Source organism: Astatotilapia calliptera, chromosome 16 (assembly GCF_900246225.1).
Source record: "Astatotilapia calliptera chromosome 16, fAstCal1.2, whole genome shotgun sequence".
NCBI lineage: Eukaryota > Metazoa > Chordata > Actinopteri > Cichliformes > Cichlidae > Astatotilapia > Astatotilapia calliptera.
Window position 1 is genome coordinate 16,829,487 of NC_039317.1, and position 19,610 is coordinate 16,849,096.

The 19,610-nt window shown below is 38.6% G+C and overlaps 1 pseudogene; it reads left to right on the forward strand.

Moving 5' to 3' along the window:
- The first annotated feature begins 1,854 nt into the window (after positions 1-1,854).
- Positions 1,855-15,247, forward strand: LOC113008379 (poliovirus receptor-like; annotated as a pseudogene).
- Positions 15,248-19,610: the final 4,363 nt, after the last annotated feature.

Here is a 19,610-nt window from a genome sequence, read left to right on the forward strand (position 1 = left end):
TGGTCCACATAGTCTGGTAGAAGTTTAAAGGACACTACCCACCATCTCATCAGAAGCATGTCTTATCTCATCCTATCTGGTAGGATGAGATAAGCGATCGTGGCTCAAGAGTTGGGAGTTTGCCTTGTAATCGGAAGGTTGCCGGTTCGAGCCCCGGCTTGGACAGTCTCGGTTGTTGTGTCCTTGGGCAAGACACTTCACCCGTTACCTACTGGTGGTGGTCAGAGGGCCTGGTGGCGCCAGTGTCCGGCAGCCTCGCCTCTGTCAGTGCGCCCCAGGGTGGCTGTGGCTACAATGTAGCTTGCCATCACCAGTGTGTGAATGGGTGGATGACTGAATGTGTAAAGCGCTTTGGGGTCCTTAGGGACTAAGTAAAGCGCTATATAAATACAGGCCATTTACCAGTTGAGAGTTAAAACTAGAAAAATAAAACCAGTCAGTCTTGTTGGGGGTCGTCGTGTTGCCTCTCCGGTGGAATTATTGCCACTTTTATTTTAACCAAAGCAGGTGAAGTAGATTAACAGTGGTTCTTGCTTCCTAACTGGACAGATTGATATGTCTGAAGTTTGGCTGACTTTGTGTTATACACTATTCTTCAGTCCCTTTCTTTTATTTATTTATTTGGTCTGAAACAGTGTATTTTCATCTGAATGAATGATGATGAGTGATGGGAAATGTTTAGTAATATGAATGAACTGAAACGTTTCACATGATCTATTACATGCTATAACATTTAGGGATTTTTTAAATTGTATTTAATTGTTAAACATCGTGTAGAGGGGAAAGCAGTGCTGGAAACATAGAGAAAGCAAATCTATGACTATGTTGTACTGTAATTTGAATCCATTAGTACACTCCCCCCCCCCCTCACCCCCTAACTTTTTAAAACAAAACTAAATAAAATGATAGAAAGTCTGTATAATAATATGTAGCGAGTAAAAATGTGCAACCTAAGAGGAATAATTCACAAGCCAAAATCCTGTGATGGGAAAAAAATACGGCCCTTTTTTTCATAAAAACAAAGTTGTCAGATCTGTGATCCAAAGTAATTAAAACTAAAGGGTTCAGGGATCCCAAACAAAGGGATACTGTTAAAGCAACGTGGAGGGTGGAGGCGGAGAAGCGGGCCAAAGTTCGAATGACTAACAGTTTTAAATAAGTCGAAACTTAGATAACATCCACAATGACAATGAAAAGTATGACACACCACCCAAGTGTGTAAATTATTGATATAGCCTACAGTGTTTGGTGATTTCTGACTTGAGTCTAGAAGTGATTCTAAATTTTAGCCAGTAACTGACTGAAAATGATTTTCACCCAAATACTAAACACAATTTTTAAAATTGCTCAGTTACTTTAAGACTCTGAAAGTGAGGCGCTTTCTAAAAATGTATTTGGATGCTTCTCGTGGCTTTTTCAAGTGAACTTAAATACTTTTCATCTGGACAGGTGTAATCGAAAAGAAGAAGAACAATTAGTTTATGTTTCTTGTATTCTTGTTTAAATGAAACACTTGTTAACAATGTTAATTTAAGACATACTTAGTGGTGTGTATGAGCATTTTGTAACAGACATAGCCTGTTTTTTGTTCGTCACCAGCTTTATCTTCCTCGCTGACTCTTAATTGAATATTTATGTTGATGCCACTAACAGGCATCATAAAACTTGTGTTTAACAAAACTGTACCGTACTGTACAATCAAAGAGGAATGATCACCAAGGAAAAACTTCTGGGATGCAAAAAAAACCCCATTTGAAAGCAAATTTCTTAATTCCGTGATCCAAACGAAATACAGGGCAAAGGATCATGTAATTGCTGACTCAACCTACGGAGTTACGGAGGAACGTTGTTTTTTCTCACACGCCCTCACAGTATACGGATTTGAAACGTCGTCACTTTAGAAACGTGTTTCTAACTTGTTAACTGAACTCAACCCTGTACTGCATGGGTAGCTGCTCGCAGGAAAAAGAAGAGCAAACAGGTGGAGTTGTTTGTGTTTTCGGGCGCAGTTATTTCAGGAAAAATTGAAATGTGTTGTTTCTTTTTGGCACCTTGCCTGGTGCTGCTGGCTGTGCTCCTGCTGAGCAGCGGTGCTGACGGTATGTAGAAAGATTTTGTCTTTATTCATGCATGCTTGCACTACAACACAGCTCATATAACTACAGTCATGGATCAAAGGGCAAACGCTAAGAAAGATGGGTTATTTGTAGATACAGATTTGTGCGTCAATCTTAGTCGGTGTGTGCGAAACAGAGCTATGCGCGTGTATTGAGATTTACGTAACGTAACGTAAAAAGAACACACACACATCAACATATGAGCGGGCGGAGGGATCGGGACTCGGGGGCGATCTCCTTGTCTCCACTCCAGGGAAAAGTTAACACCTCCTTGGTCTAGGTGCAGTTTCCCCCTCTAGGGGAAAGGGTACCTGGACCTGGGGTTTAGAGTATGTTTGAGGAGTGTGATTGTGTGTACAGTGTCTATTTATGTCCATCTCGACGTTGGGTGAGTGCTGAGTATGTGTGCATGGCGATGGGAATGGATGTCTGTATCTGTGTGTGCCTGTTTGCCTGTGTCTATTTGTCAGGTTGGGTATTAGACGCCACCTCTCTAGGGACCTCTCAGGCCCTCCAAGCTATGGAGGCCTGTCTCCCCTCACCACTCTCCCTGCCAGTGACTGACGCCCTCAAACATCGGTGCGTTGGTGGTTCTTGGTGTCTGTTAGCAGAGACGGGTCTTCCAGCAGAATCTGCATGAATATTGAAGATACTTATTATCTAGACGGAGGAATAATCACACGTGGGGCATCGGCTTTCACCGGAACATTTTACACCAAAAGGTGACTTTGTTTATTGAACTCTCGCGTGCACTCTGCAGCATAACAGGAAGCATCCTTTCAAAAATAAACTCACAACAGATGACAATGAGGGCACCTTACCTATTAACTAGCTCAACACCCCCACTTGCACTCACGTTGTCAGCTTTACATGCATTCCAAAAGAAACAGTTTCTCTTTACTATTTGTTTACACTCCAAACATATATTTCTCAAACTTTAATAACTTCCCCTTTGTTGCTGGCTTTGTCATAACATCAGCCACCATCAGACCTGTCGAACAATATTCCAATATCAAATTTCCAGCATTAACTGTTGATCTCACAAAATGATACTTGATATCAATATGCTTACACCTTATACCTTAGAACATGTTTCACAGTAGTCCAATGTTCCACAGCTTGTTCTTTGAAGTGCTGTGACAGCTTACTTACAACAAAACTCAAATCTGGTCGTGTGCAAGAGGTCAAGTAAATAAGGCTACCTACTGCCTCTCTGTACATTCTGACATTGTTCATTTTCTCAGCATCATCATTGTAGTTCCACTTTTGTTCACAAGGAGTTGATCTTGGTTTACAGTCTTGCCTTTGAAATCTTTCCAGTATGTTTTCTACATATCTCTCTTGTGACATTTTTACACAATCTTTGCTTTGCTCAAAATCAATACCAAGAAAATGTTTGAGTTTCCCCATATCTTTCATTTTGAACCTTGTAGTTAGCATTCCCTTCACAGTTTTCAGAACCCTTTTCATCACTGGCTGCAATAATAATATCATCAACCCATATGATCATGATCACTTTGTCTTTTCCTGTTTTCCTTGTGTAAACACAATGCTCTACAGGACTCTGCATGAAACCGTTCTCTATCAAATAGTCATGTAATGTCCTGTTCCAGTTTCGGCCTTACTGTTTAAGCCCATAAAGTGACTTTTCTAGCTTGTAGACCAGTTTCTCATCTGTTTTTGCCTTTTACTTCATAGCCTTCTGGCTGCTCAACATAAACTTCAAAATCTATTGGTGCATGCAAGTATGCAGTTTTTACATCCATCTGATGCAAAATCAGGTTTTCTTGTATTGCACACTGCATCAATACTCTTATGCTTGTCAGGTTAGCAGTCGGAGAAAAAGTTTCATCATAGTCTATCCCAAAACACTGGTTGTAACCTTTAGCTACGTACCGTGCTTTATATTTCTCTGATCCATCACCACTGTTTTTCTTCACATATACCCATCTACCCCCCACTGCTTTCTTTCCCTCAGGTAAGATTGTTAGGGTAAAAGTGTTGTTCTCGTTTAAGGATTGCATTTCCTCATCCATAGCTGCTTTCCACTCTCTAGAGTTGGGTGACTTTACAGCTTCACTGAATGTCACGGGTGAGTTACTTATTAGTCTGTAACAGTAGTCTATGCTAGTCAGCACTTGTTCATCAATGTCTTCTCCCGACTCATATTCATTTAGATAATCTGGTTTCTTTCTTGTTCTAGAAGGATACCTTCTGGAGTTTTCAGTCTCATCACTAAGTGGCATCTGACTGTTCACTTCTGGTTGGTTGTCAGTACTGGTTCCTGTGAACTGGTACTGGGGCTTTCCCTGTTCATGTTTGGTCTCTCCCTCACCTGTATGTCCTCATCCTCAGATGTCGTATCAGTTTGTGTTTGCTTTTCCTCATTGTGTTTGGTTACAAACTTAACCAGCCTAAACTTTTGCACTTTTGCGCTGTCTGGGAAATAAACCTTGTATGCTGGACTGTTTTTGTCGTAGCCTACAAAAATCCCTTTTGTACAGCTAGAATCCAGCTTACCCTTGTCTTGCTTGTAAGCATAACATTCACACCCAAACTTTCGCATTCTGGATAGATTGGGCTTCCGCCCAGTCAGCAAAACGTAAGGTGTCTGTCCTGTCCGGTTATTAAAGCACCTGTTTCTCACAATGGCCGCTGTTTGAACTGCATACGTCCATAATTCCTTTGGTATGGCACTCTCAATAAGCATGCACCTTCCCATATCAAAAAGTGTTCTCCAGCCACGTTCTGCTGTACCATTCTGGTGAGGGGGAATATGGGGCTGAAGTTTCATGTCTTATTCCATGTTTGTTTAACAATGCCTGGTAACTCTTTGCCATGAACTCTGTGCCGTTGTCTGACCTGATACACTTTACCGTCCCGTGTGGGGCTGTATCGGCCAAAAAGATTTCAGTTGCTTGCATTGTTTCACTTTTGTTCTTGAGAAAATATACAAATACTGCACCGGAAAAGTCATCGGTAAACAATAATGCATATCTGTGTCCATCTCGTGATTCTGGATCTATCGGCCCTGCTAGATCCATATGTACCAGCTCGAGAGGTTTCGCGACTCTTCTGTCAGGGTTTCTATTCCTAGTCTGGACAAATTTTCCCTGAATACACACCTCACAGTTCAAACTTTGGTTGTCAGTTTTCCCTTTGATTTTCATACCTTCAACCACATTTTGTAACTTCAGAATGTCACTATGATTGCAATGTCCCAAAAAGATGATAGTAGCTCCATTCGCGGTGGCTGCTCTCACAGAGAAGAGATTCTGTGGAAATGAGGGAATACACACACACACACACACACACACACACACACACACACACACACACACACACACACACACACACACACACACTCGTTTACACAGACATGTCAGCTCTTTGTTTAAATGTATACAGATGCCCTGCAGGTACTTACAGATCATCCTACTCATTAAGTAACTTCCTAAGCAGAATAGATTATTCCAACATACTCATTGGATTTGAATATCCCTGAGCACATGAGAAATGTGTATTTCCAGACTAGGTGGCAGTAGTTCCTGGAGGTTTCAGTCTCTTGCTGGGTGAAGTTGGTTACAAAGTAGGTGCTGCACCAAAAACAAAGTGTTTACTTTGGTTGAGAGCAGATTGCCACCATTGTCTGTATTTTTCCATGTTTGTCTGTGAATGCTCACTAACTACTAGCTGAGCAATAGTACATCTTGAAAAAGCATGATGCAAACCAAAATTAAAGCCACGGTGTTCAGTCAGTAGCTGGAGCATAAAATATAATACAGCTGACCAATTTATTTTTCCACTACATGATTTTTGATTGTCTCTCCATACAGTGTGAGGTTGAGTCCAGTTTGTCATAAATACCATCAAGTGTTCTTGCAACATATAATGATTAATGTGTTGTGCCTTGCATAAAAAAAAAAAAAACTAAGCAGGAGGACAGATACAAGTTAACTTATACTTTAGAGTTTAATCCTGTAAACCTTATTGGGCACTCTATTTCAACTTTTTCAGTTCCCATCATTAATACTTCTTCATTTACTTTACAGCTCTGCAGGTGATTGATGGAAGCGTGACAGTGGTTCAAGGCGATACAGCTATCTTACCTTGCAAACTCAGACTCACTGACTCCACGGAAGACTTGATACAGATTACCTGGCAGAGGAGGACCAGAGAAAAACCCAGTAATGACAATTTTATCACTGTTGGACCAAGTCAAGAAACACGGTTTGTCAATGGACGTGATGATCGATTTAAATATATCGGGAATTTTAATGACAAAAATGGAACTCTCCAGTTATCCAATGTTGCCCTGAAGGATGAAGGCAGCTACACGTGCATCTTCACCCTGTTTCCCAGTGGAAATCAGAAGACTGAAATACCTCTAAAAGTGACTGGTATGGAAGAAAAAAACAACTTTGATTTAGAATAATTCTCTTTGCGCTTGTGTTTGAAACAGTTACTTTCACCATGTTGCTCCCATGTTAAGTAATTGTGTGCTGTAACTCTCCTAGTGCCTCCTTTCACAAACGTCAAGGAGAATCTTCCGACTTTGGGCACAGAAGAGGTTTTATTTGCTACCTGCACGGCTGCTGGATCGAAGCCTCCTGCAGAGGTGAGGTGGCTCACTGGTGCTTTGGGAGACAAAGTGAGGACGACAACAAACTCCATCCAGTATGACAACGGTACGACTACCACAGTCAGCTCATTGTTTGGTGTTCCTACGAGAGAGATTAGTGGTCAATGGGTCCAGTGTGTCATCAGCGGTGACTTTCTGACTAAAGAAATAAGTCTGCCCTTCACCATACAGGTCTACTGTGAGTATCAGCTGCTCATGTAGTTTATTATTTGTCTTCTTTTGTGTCACTGTTGATTTAAAAATTTTTAATGATTTGATCAGATTTTTGTTTAAAACTGTCGTGTATGATACAAGACAAGTCAGAATTATTACCTGAATGTCATGTTGTTCTATTTTAAAAAGGCATGTCGCAGACACACCACCCAGTATTACACTCAGCTGTTTAATTACTAAACTGTAGAAAGTCTGCAAAAACATCTTGGATAATTTCTCTATACTGGTTACTCATTGTTATCTAGCCATGCACATATTTAATGATAAAATACTTTAAAAACAAAAGAAAAGCAAAGTCTGATCATTCAGTGCTTATAATAGAATAGAATAGAATAGAATTCAACTTTATTGTCATTGCACATGCACAGGTACAGGGCAACGAAATGCAGTTTGCATCCATCCAGAAGTGCTTTAGTGATATAGATATATTACAATATATATTAGCAATAATATAATATAGATATTTATAACTCTAAATCATTTTTTGTTAGACAGTAACCCTCACTTACATACTTTCTGCAACAGAAAACATAAAATATTTAAAGTTGTTCTTCTTCTTCAGGATTTTTTTACTTGCCACATCATCTTCGATCTCATGACTTTCCTTTGAGTAAAGGGTCAATTGTCAAAATGTCAAGCAGAAATAGACATTTCAGACAAAATATAAATGAAAACAAATTGCTCTCACAAGGATAATGTGATAATGAGAAAGAGATTTGTTGGGTCAAACCATAAGACAAAAATAGCTGAGGCTATTTTGAAAGAGAAAGCTCATTCAGTAGCTTTGCTTAGTGATGTGGTAATTTGTAGTGTTATGTGTCTGAAAATTCCCTTAAAAGGCAAAACTTGGCATGCATAGTTGAAAGTGACTGTTGGCAAGCTAGTGACCACTTGGAATGTAGGACTGCCAAAGAAGGAGAATAGCATGGTTTCAACTTTTAAAACAGAGGCTATCCTTGATATTTTTTTAGAATCCTGTGAAACAGCACAGCGGTATGCATGCTTTTTGTCAGTGCTTTGATTGATATAAATCTTATCAACAACTAAGAGCATGACACATGCACATATCCACAGCCCACTTTGTTTGCATCCACAAAGTAGTGTAAATCAGTAGTGGTGTCGTGTCAGAATGCAACAAGAAAAAAATGTTTCTCTGAATGAAATTGAAAGTAAACAAAAGTTCACCAAAATGTACTTTATGTAACATTATAGGATTTAAACACGTGTGAAATGTTATTTCTTTATTTCAGGATTAAATCTGTTCTTGTTTTCTTTTTTTGCAGTCTCTCCCACAGAAGTGAACATCAGCCTGATTTCAGAGGACACATTTGAGTGCGTGGCAGAAGCCAACCCAAAAGCTAAATATAACTGGAGCAGGTAATTAATTTGCAGAATGGTTTAACCAAAACATTCCAGTACTCTGGGTTTTTTTTAGTTGATCTTAATTATACTGTGTTCAAGATGTGGTTCAAAAAGAATTTAAACTGCACCCTCAGAGTTTGATTTATGTTCTTTGACACAAAAAATAAACCCTGAGAGAGAGGTATTGTATTTAAGGCTATATTACATCATGTAGCAGTATTCAGTGAAACATGTTCCAAAGTAAGGCTTTACTGTAATTACATTACATTATCAGTTATACAGTAATATACCATTAACACTATACTAAATTCAGTAATATAATTAGTTACTAATATGTTGTTACTTGCATTACAATTATGCCACAAAGGTTCTTGAGTTAACTGAATGATGGTGGATAGAAAGGGAAAAACAAACATCAACCTTTACTTCATGAGCACTTTGGTACAATCAGCTGGTTTTAATTGGTATGCAGGGTGGAGGAAAATGCTGGAGCAGTCTACAACGTTTGAAGAGTGAAGACATGGATATTTATTTGTTTTATTGCACTAAAGTAGCAGAGTGCAGTGGTAAAGTGCAAACTGCACCCTGCATCCAGCATAGGCCAATGTTTCCCAACCATTTGGAGCCACGGAACATTTTTCACGTTAGAAAAATCACAGCACACCACCAAACAAAATGTCACAAAAAGTGTTCAGATAATTTTTCTCTGCGCACCAGGTATAGTTGAAGTCGTTCATTTTGTTCCCAGTATACCTTTTTTGCTTTCTTTTGCCCACTACTCATGTTAGGGCCTTCTTCTGGGGACCAAGGTGAGACTGACCTTTTGACTTTTTCCTTTTCAAATATTTATCTGTTGCTATTATGCGCTGCATGTCTCACAGTATGACAATTATATAATTTCGTCTTTGTCTTCTTCTGTTTAACTGGCAGTTGCATATCCATTTAATTGGATGAAGTAGTTGTACTGCCCTCTAGTGGAAGAAAATGTAATTGTTCTGTCCGTTACTCACGCCGATCGCTTAGAGCAGTGGTTCCCAAACTTTTTTTCGCTGGGCCCGCCTTTGTTTTACAGAAAATGTTGCCCCCCCCCACCCCGTGCGCGCGCGCACACACACGCACGCACTTACACATCCTCCAACCACACACACCCATATTTTGCTCAATTGCGGTTTATTTCACACCTCAAACATTTAGTAAACAATTAAGCAAATACAAGTAATCTGCAGGTAGTAAGAAAATAAACTACTAACTCTTTTACGCTACGTCTGCACCTACACGGGTATTTTTGAAAACGCAGCTGTTTCGTCTTCAGGTTTTACACGCTTACATATAAACACGCAGTTACTGTCCCTCTTTTTAGAAAGGCAGAGGCGTCATGGTATAATTATTTTACATGTAGTTGTTTTTTTCCTGTGTAATAATATTCAACATTGCTATCAATGCATTTTTTTAAAAAAATGCCTCTCTGTGCAAAATGGGTTTAAAAACATAAACAGCTGTGGGATACTGTTTGTCCATGATTTAGACAGGGGGAACAAATCGTGGCAGAAACGGCCTGATGTTATTTGTATCCCGCTGTAACTTTACTGTATAAAGAGCTAACATCTCCAAAATGTCAAGAGTAGTTAGTCATTAAAAGTGTTTGTGAACTAAAAATCAAGAATGTGGGATGTTGTTTGTCCGTGATTTGGAGAGCCCAGCGGTGCTCCCGACGAAGGGAAAACCAATTTTGCAGGGGAGACCTACGAGTAGAAAGTAGTTTCATCTCTCTTTTCTGTATCCGTGCTGGGATGAAGGCTGTTATATTGATTCTTTTGCAATGGTTTTATTCAGTAACTCTCAAACAATCAGTTTGGTTTTGAGGCTCTTGTTTATTTCTTCACAACAACCTGATATTTTATTACATAAAGACTTGGTGTTTCTGTTCTGGGTTTAATATAAATGGAACGTGATTGATAATGATTTGATGTGTTGCTGACGTCTGTGAATTTGAGATCTGAAGATTTAATTTTAGATTCATATAACATTGGTGATACTACTTAATGCTTTCATGTTGATGCATTCCTTTTATGTGTGTGCGGGAATGCAGAGATATTGCCCATATACATGCCCATTAAGGTTGGATCGACTTAATTATTCTCATTTTATACACATACCAAACGTGAGCAGGGCAGTATGTGGGAGTTTGTTTATCTTTGTAACCTTTGTACCTCTGCATCATGCTGGTTTTAGTTACCGGTATTGTTTAAAAATGGTCAATGATCAACCTGAGTGTAGGAACTCTTTATCAACTCTTTATCAATCTGTGGTATGCAACTTAACAAAAGTTAAGCCACTGCTATGCTGTCTTATTCTGCAGAAACCATATTCACAGTCAAAGCGTTGTATGCTTTATATGGCGTGTAACATCTGGTCTGATATCGCTTATTAATGCAGTCCTCCCAAGGGTGGCTATCTCCAATGCTACAGGGCATTATAATTATTATATAAATTATACCAAATTAAAACTACTCTGCAACCTACTTCCTGCAGAAAGAAATACTCCTGTCTGCTTGTTTGTTTTGAGGGACAACATTTTTGGTTGATATCATTAACTCGTCAGAGCAGCTGAATCCCATTTTTTCCCTCTAAGATAACTACAAAAACTGTCCATCAAAAGCAAGATACAAAACTTTGTGGCAGAATTGCACTTGAAAACTAAATATTGCCAGTAAATACACAAGTAGGTCCATTTCAGTATAAGAAAATTATGTGTAAAAGAAAGGCCAGTTCAAACTTGTTTGAAAGCATCTGGAAGTATTGCAGCTCTGTTGTTTTGGCTGTCCAGGAGCTCTGGGGAAGTATGTAGGCTGATTCAGCTCAGCAGATAGAAACCAATTCTCAAATCAGAGCCAGTAGGCCTTGTGTTGGCCAATAATCTGGATAACATATTCAGAAAGCAAATGATTTATTGGACTGTTTTACAGGTTTAAAAAGAGTTGGTACGCATTAAGCAATCATCTTTTCAGGTAGATACAAGTACAGACTTGCCTGTTTGTTCTCATTTACAGGATGTGTGCACAGTTCATATTGAAAGTTGATATCATCCTTGTTGATCTTTGTTGGCCTTCAGACAACAATTCTGACGTCTAAAGAACCGATCGGGACAGGCAAAAAAAAAAAAGGATCAGCCTGATATTATTTGTGTCCCATTGTAACTTTACTGTATAAAGAGCTAACAACTAAAAATCAAGAATGTGGGATACTGTTTGTCTGTGATTTGGACAGCTCAGCACGTGCTCCCGACACGGGGGAAATAAATTTTGCCAGGTACACCTACCTTGGCATCACTGTTGTGCAGGTGAAGCCAAAGGCCAAGATATGATTCATTGTATTTTCGAGTCTTTGGCAGTCAATTACAGCATTGAAAGTTAGGACATACTTGGATGATATAAAATAAAATAGTTTCACCCTCTAAACTCCATCTTAAGATTATTTTGAAGTGATTGCTAGTAACAAATGTTATGTTTATAAATAGACAAAGTAATAACAGATAACTTGAATATTTTTCTTATACTAAAGCTGTTTTATTTTCGTTTTTTATTTCATTATGAGGAAAGTCCTATCCATTAAACTGCACTGGTGTCACTCAGTAGTCTTTCTTGGGCTCTCTGTCTATAGTTTACTGCTGATGATCCATTAGATGTGAGGAATTCCTGGTGAATGCCGTGTTTGTGTTAGTCTTGCTTTATGTTTATTGCTCTAAAGCTACACTAAGGGATTAAGACTAGTTCTTTCTGTTAGAGTTATTGAGCGCTATGTGGACCCTGTGGAGAAACAGAAGTTTTATTTTCTGGTATCCAAACCTGCTTTTGTTTAGATGTGACCTATTGAATTGTCCAATCAATGCACTACATAAGGCAATAAAAACTAATTCAAAAGGGAAAAATTGCTTTAAATTTGATTCTTTTAACTTATAAAATGGTGAACAAGATGGTACACAGTACAAAACATTACTAAAACTAAAATTTTCTGCCCAAGAAAGAAATGATGTAACATGTAAGGTTAGCTTTACTTTTGCATTCATAAAATGAAACAATACAGTATCTTGGGGTGAGCAATGAAAGACAAATGGCTAATAATTGAAATTAACGTGAGTTTTGACGCAACTCACAGTTTTCTGCCCTCTCTGTACATCTCACATTAAAGTTTGTTCATGTTTTTCCAGATCTGGCCAGCCTTTGCTGGAGTCTGCTGTCAAAGTAGAGGGTGCGAAGCTACAACTGCTGAGTCTGACCTCTGGTCTAAACGGCCTCTATCGATGTGAAGCATCTAATCCACATGGAAGTAAACACAGTCAGCTCTATGTGCATGTGGCATCAGGTGAGGTCAGCTTGAATTTAGCTATGCAGTTTGTTCGAATCTTTCTGGATTTGTTTCTGACTTTTGGATTTGAACTGATGTTTTGCCATTTTGATTTTATTCCGTTTCCTGGTGCTACTCCTCCACAAGTTTATATAAATACATACTTGAACATCTAAAATTTGAGTAAAACCTCTCCTTATGGAGCTTCAATGATTTTCCAGCCATGCCCAAAAAACATGTTAGAATGCCTTTGTAAACATCTAATTTAGCTTAAACTACAACCTGCATTCAAAAGAAATATCATTCAAGTCACCACTGAAGCGTAGACCACCATATCAAGTTTGTTTCGTGTTTCTTTGATTTACTTTTGCGTAACAAATCTTGTCAGTACAAGTTTTTAATGTGTTCAGTGGAGGTGTTGCATGGTGTTTGAATACCAGCTGAGCCATCTAAATGTGAAAATATAAAACTGAATTCCAGGAAACTGGGAACTCATTATATTCTTCCTTTTTGTTTCCCTGCAGGAACTTGCTCTACTGCTTGGACTTTATTTGGCCTTTTGGTTTCCTTCAATGTCATTGGAGCTGCAGTATGGGGCTTATCTAAATCTGGATATTTTAAAAAGTATGTAGAACAATGACTCCACAGATACTTAATATGTAGCATAATATCAAGTACTTCTCATGTGAAACCATAGTCGCATGATGTACAAATAGGTCCACACATTTGTACATAAAAAAACAACAACAAAAACTAGTGTCGTTGCAGTGCAGACTCTGAGGTTGGACAGCAATATTTGTTCTTTTATATACAATTCTCAGTTGTCTTATTATATTTTGAAGGTCTCAAATATAATTCAGCATTTCCCTCTAAAACTGTTGCAGAAGAGTGTGGGCTGCACTATAAATTAAACAGGTAAAAAGTCTGGAGAGGATTCCAAGTGTTACATTTGCACCCTGGAAGCTTTTTCTGTGAACTTCCAACATGTATGTGTCAGTCTCAGTGCAAGATAACAGAATGGAGTCTAAGGAGCTTGGAAAGAAAAGCGTCTGGACTTCTTTAAGTTGATTGAAGACGTTTCATTTCTCATCCGAGAAGCTTCTTCAGTTCTAAGAGTCAAATGGTGGAGAGTCCCAGATTTAAACCCAGTGGGAGTTTCCATACAGGAAGAAACCTCCAGCAGAACTAAGCTCAGAGTGGGGCGGTCGTCTGCCGTGACTGATTGGGGAGAGAAATTGAAGGACTTGACAATACTTGTAAACTTGTTGTATATTCACCTGAATACAGCAAATTCAGTCAGTGCCTCACAGTGAGGACAAAATAAATGCATAAAGCTCAACAATAAATGTGTCATAGTGCTGGGTCATATACCAGCTGTGTCCTCATATATCCTGTGTCCTCCCCTTGTGCCCTGTTTGTGTTTGTGATTGTCCTGTTTTATTTTGAAGGTCTGTGTCTGGTGTCACTGTGTTCAGTTTGTATCCTCTGGTAATCTTGTGTATTAGGATCAGCTGTGCTTCCCACCTGTTTGTCATTACCTGGTCTCCTGGTCACCTGCATTTTGGGTCCTTTTCCTCCAACACTACACGGCCTGGCAGCCGTGACAAAATATCTGAAAACAGAAAAGAATCACAAAAGGAGGAAAAGAGAATTAAAAACTAAGATGTGGTGGGATACAGAGACAAAGTTGTTATTGCTCCTAAAAGTTCCTAACCTAACCGTAAAATGCGAACGCTATGTCTTTTGTATTTTTTCACAGGCGGTATCATCTAGTTTCAAAAGATTCTAAAAATGGGACTAATAGCCAAAGAGAAATACTCCAGGAAAAGGTAAAAGTCTTTTTGTTTCCCACAATTTTAAACATCACCCTAAATATATGTGTGCATAATTTAAGGTATCACTGGAGTTTAATTATGTACAATTAATTTTATTAAATTTTCTTCTTAAAATATCTGAGCCCCTTAGCAGTAAAATTATTATTGTGTTTTGAATATTCTAGGAGGAAAGTTTAAATAGTCCTTGTAAAATCTTGCATATTCAGTCATAACTAAAATGCCGCTTTATACAAAGGATCTGAATTGTCTCTCTCGGGGATCTCAGCTGACAGCTGTGGAAAGCAGAAATGGATAATACAGCACCTGTACTGAGGGCTCCACCAACGTGTCATTGCAGACTGAGGAATAAACAGATAAGGACCAGGTTAAAGTACTTGGTATCATTTACATTCCTCCCCCATTGACATCTCTCCATTTATGAATGTTAGGACCTCATGACATCCTCACTGAGTCTGATATGACAGTTTTTTGGGCAGTAGTAGTCCACCGAGTAGTTGACTGATATCATTTTGTAGCGCTGTGGCAATGCTCCTACCTCTGCTGCTGGGTCAATACTCTTGTATATTATTGTTCAGCATTCATGTAATACACTGTGCTGGGAAATGCAGAGCAAACGTTTTTGCAACAGCATGTATGAATATGCTGTCCTGGAGCAGCTGAACTATGTCTGGAGCCTGAATAGACTTCAGGTAGGGCTGCTCAATTAATCGAATTTTAATCACGATTACGATCTGGGCTTTCAACGATCATTAAAAATGACTGAGCCGATTATTAGCCCCTCCCTTGTGCTTTACTCTCGCGCTGCTCCGTGTGGCAAATCGAGCGCACCTCTCTGCATTTCAAACACACGTCACAACAATTAAGAGGACCCGAGGGAAGCTCGGAAAGCTAAGCAGAAGTTATTTGGAGAGGAGAGTGACTGCCGTTGGTTGAAAAGAGAGGTAAAAAAAAAAACTTCAGTGGTGTGGAAACATTATGGGTTCGCGGAGTCAGCCGTGGATCAAGTAGACACAGTGTGTAAACTTTGCTACGGTGTCGTAGCTGCACCACGGAGCAACACTGCAAAGTTCACTAAACATAGATGCTTACATTTTTCATTTATTTCTTATATTGCAAACATTTGCACTGATATCAGTATTTGCACACTATTTTATATTATTTTTTAAAGTCATTATTCAATACATTGTTATTGTTAACCCTTTAAAGCCGGTCAGAGCGGCACGCTCCAGTTTGTGTAACTATTTTTAAATCCCTGTAGAACCTGAACCATGTAAGCTAGCGCAATAATTTTTTTTGCATATGAAACCAGAGGAGTTGTACTTACATCTCATGCCATCAGCTTGTCCTAGGTCACGGTTTCCTTCCACATATAGCTTTGCAAAAATTGCATAAAAAGCGCTTACAGGAACAAAAACATAATATTCCATAAACATGCTTTGCCGATCCGATCAGCTGTTTGTAACACTTCCCACATTGAAACAGACGTCAGCGCGAACTATCGCATGTCCGCCATTTTCGTGGAAAATGTAGTTTTTTTACTTGTAAGCCTTAAAAGCCTATACTGGTGTTTTTATAAGTCATGTTTGACTTTTCTGAATAGTTTCTGGGATGCTTAGAACTCGAATTGCACTGCTGGAAATAGTTTATTTTGATGCACATGCTGTTTTCTTTGCAAATTTGCATCATAGGATTGTTTTCGTTTTTCCTGCAGTATATAAAAATTGCTGTATCTCCAAAATAAAACTATGAAGACACTCAAAATAAATTTCCTGTTGTTGTAAACTATTTTTTGCAACTTTTTTGTATTTAAAGTTTTGAGGGATAAAACTCTTAAATTTCTCCAAGTAGAAATATATGTATAAAAAAACAAAAGCGATTTTCAATTTTTTTGTAGTTTATTGCACTTTTTTTGCAATTAATGTAATTACTATGGACTTAATGCATGCATATTATTAAAATATGGGCTATAACAGTTGTATTGATGTATAGCAACTTGAAATGCTCCCAAAAATGGCACTACAACATGTAAAAAAAATATATATATAAGCTCTGGCAGACTTGGTTCTATGGTAGGTCTTAAAGGGTTAAATAAATATCGTCAAATAATCGAGATCTCAATTTCAGTGAAAATAATCGTGATTATCATTTTTGCCATAATCGAGCAGCCCTAACGTCAGGTACCATCTCATGCTACCAGTCATGGATACTAGCAAAACTACAGACAACTCAGTCAGGATGGATGAGAGAGTAAAGTAAATAAAAAGTGAAATGAATGACCAGAAATGGATGTGGACAGATGGATATTTTTCAGTTTATTCAACTGAATTCCATCTTGCAAAGTTTTGGTTGTTAATGACTGCTTGGTTTTAAAATGCAGCAACCAGCAAAGCTTCTCCTGTGTGTCATATAGTTTGGACTAACTGTTGTTGTTGTTTCTTGTTTTGTTTTCAGTGGAGGGGGGTGGGTGTTCATGTTTGTGGCAACTTTTTTTTAAAGCCTTAAATCATTTAAGTGTGCTGTTTGCTTTGTTTTAAATTAACCAGCTTTAAGTTACTGTTTACATTTACATTTTGTTTCTTTCCTGAAATTTCAACACTGCATTTTGTTTGTTTTGTAATTATATTTATGAAGTGTTACATTGTTGATGTTTTTACTCCTTTTAAGAAATTTTTTAATTGTAATCGCATAAATATTATAAGGACTTCCTCAGTTCCTCAGTACTAGGGATGGGTATCGTTTAGGTTTTATCCGATACCGGTGCCAAACCAGTACTTTTGAAACGGTGCCGGTGCTTAAACGGTGCTCAAACTGGTGCTTAAAGAATGGAGAACACAAAATTGGTCCAAAAACCTCTCGTGTTCAGCTGTTTTATTTGTAAAAAGATAACAATGTTAGCCTTTTCTGCAGCTATGGGGCATATATGGTATCATTCTTGGCTGGAAGCAGTGCTTAAACAATGGAAAAAACACAGACTTTGTCCAAAAACCTCTCATGTTTAACTGTTTTCCACTTTTTCTTTGGTCATTTTAGCCTTTTTGGGGAGAAGGGAGTATCTGCCATCAAACAAGAAGACAGACACATGTAGCTATGATGATGTTTGCTAGTTCACCTTACATGCATTAATTTAATAATGTGGTTAGCCTACTCAACGTAAATTACACACGAAAAACATTAAGCTACTCACACAGAGAAGAACGGCTGCTGCTGCCATCATCATCCGTCATCATTTCTGCTACACTGGCAGGGCTAGGGGCCAGGACTCTCCTCTTCGGGTTTTTGGGGGATGTTGCTAACTCCGGGTCCGATAACAGGCACCACACCTGCAGTAGATGTGCACAGTGTGAGGTCCCGCAGCAAGCTATCAAATATGGCGCATTTCTCGGCTTTTAAAAATAACGCTATGCGTCGCCAGGTGTTTCATCGGATTCGAGGTGTTACCTCCTTTGACAGTATCACAGTATCAGCTTAAAGCACTTGTTGCAGGCTGCTGAGTTTGCATATTTTGCTGTGAAGTACAGCCAGACTTTTGACCACTTTGCCTTGGGCATTTTTAATCTGTAGCTCTGCTCTAAAAGAACGTACGTACCTGGACCCGCCTACTATCCTCGGAAACGTAAAATGATTGGCTAGAATCTAAAGTGTATCACAGCTCAGGAAAAAAAATAAAGCACCGAAATGTGCGCTGCTTTTCGATCTGGTTACTACCGTTTATGACAGAACCGATACCGGTACCCATCCCTACTCAGTACACATATTTTTAGTGTATATATCACACCTGTCATCCATGATATTACAATACAGGATCTCGTGGATAAATGAGATACACCGACCAAAGCTTTCTAACACGTCATATGGATGGAAACCTCAGATTGTAATTTTTGGGTAATCTTGTTTAATTCTTTACTATCAAATCTCCAGCTGCTCCTAATTCGCCTGAGCAGTGTTTTGACTATATTCATTTCACAAGTCTACACAGCTTCTTTGTAGCTTTGGTTTACTCACAAAATGTTTGACCAGAAAAATGACTACAGTGATCAACTGATTGTGTTATCAAATAAAATATCTCAGAAGTGCTGCGTGCGATGGGGGAGTAACGTAGCATTGTTCCGGGGAAGGCTCCGGTGCAAACAAAAGTCTTCTAGAAACTTGAACCTGACATGGGTTACCTGACATGTTTCAATACTGTCTACGACACAGGAGAAAAGAAAAGAAAAACTCACGTTCGATTTCATAAATTCTTCTGAAATAATATACCAACAATTATACATGTGAAACTGTGTCTTAATCATTTAAAAGTAGCTCTTTATCTATTCTCGTCGTTACTAGAAACTGAAAGTCAGAATGTCTCAAACTGCTGTTTTGTTCTTACAAGTGTTTTTATAAGAATCCATGTTTTTTGACTTGCTTTAATTTTATAGAATAAACATAAATGACCTGCATGCCCCTGTCTCATTATCATATTAATATAAAAAAAACTTTTATTTCTTTGTTCTATTAAATACACTGCACCATTATATCCCACATTGCAGTGCCACAAAGATGTCTTTCTTTCAACCTCTCTAGATCACCATGGTAACTCATACTGAACACATAATGGACCGGAGATGGTTTAACAAAGAAAGCTGCAGACTTAGCTATGTTGATGTTGCTTCATACGAAGCCCCCACTAAAATACTTACCACTCATTATCCCTTCCGTTATTTATATAGTGTCACAGTTGTGGATTCTAATCAGGGAGGAGAGATGAAGATCAGCTCTTAAGAATTTTTAATGAAATAAGTCAATTTTTATGAAAAATATGACACATTTTCATCATCCGATGGATTAAAGATAGTGGTTGTGTTTTGTGTGGTGCTGGGATCATCTCTGAGGAAGAAATGCCCTGGTGGAAAAATTTTGACTGCTCATGATCAGAGATAACTTAAATATTGTTAAATATCCTAATTCTTTGTTCTTTGGGCTGAAGGAAGAACAACACTCGGTGTATAAATGCTCAATCAACAATCTCATTATTCCATACAACACTGGAGCATAAATGTCCAGACGGGAGATGTGGACAGGAGGGTGTCCGCCAGATGTCGAAGTGTCTGACCGTTT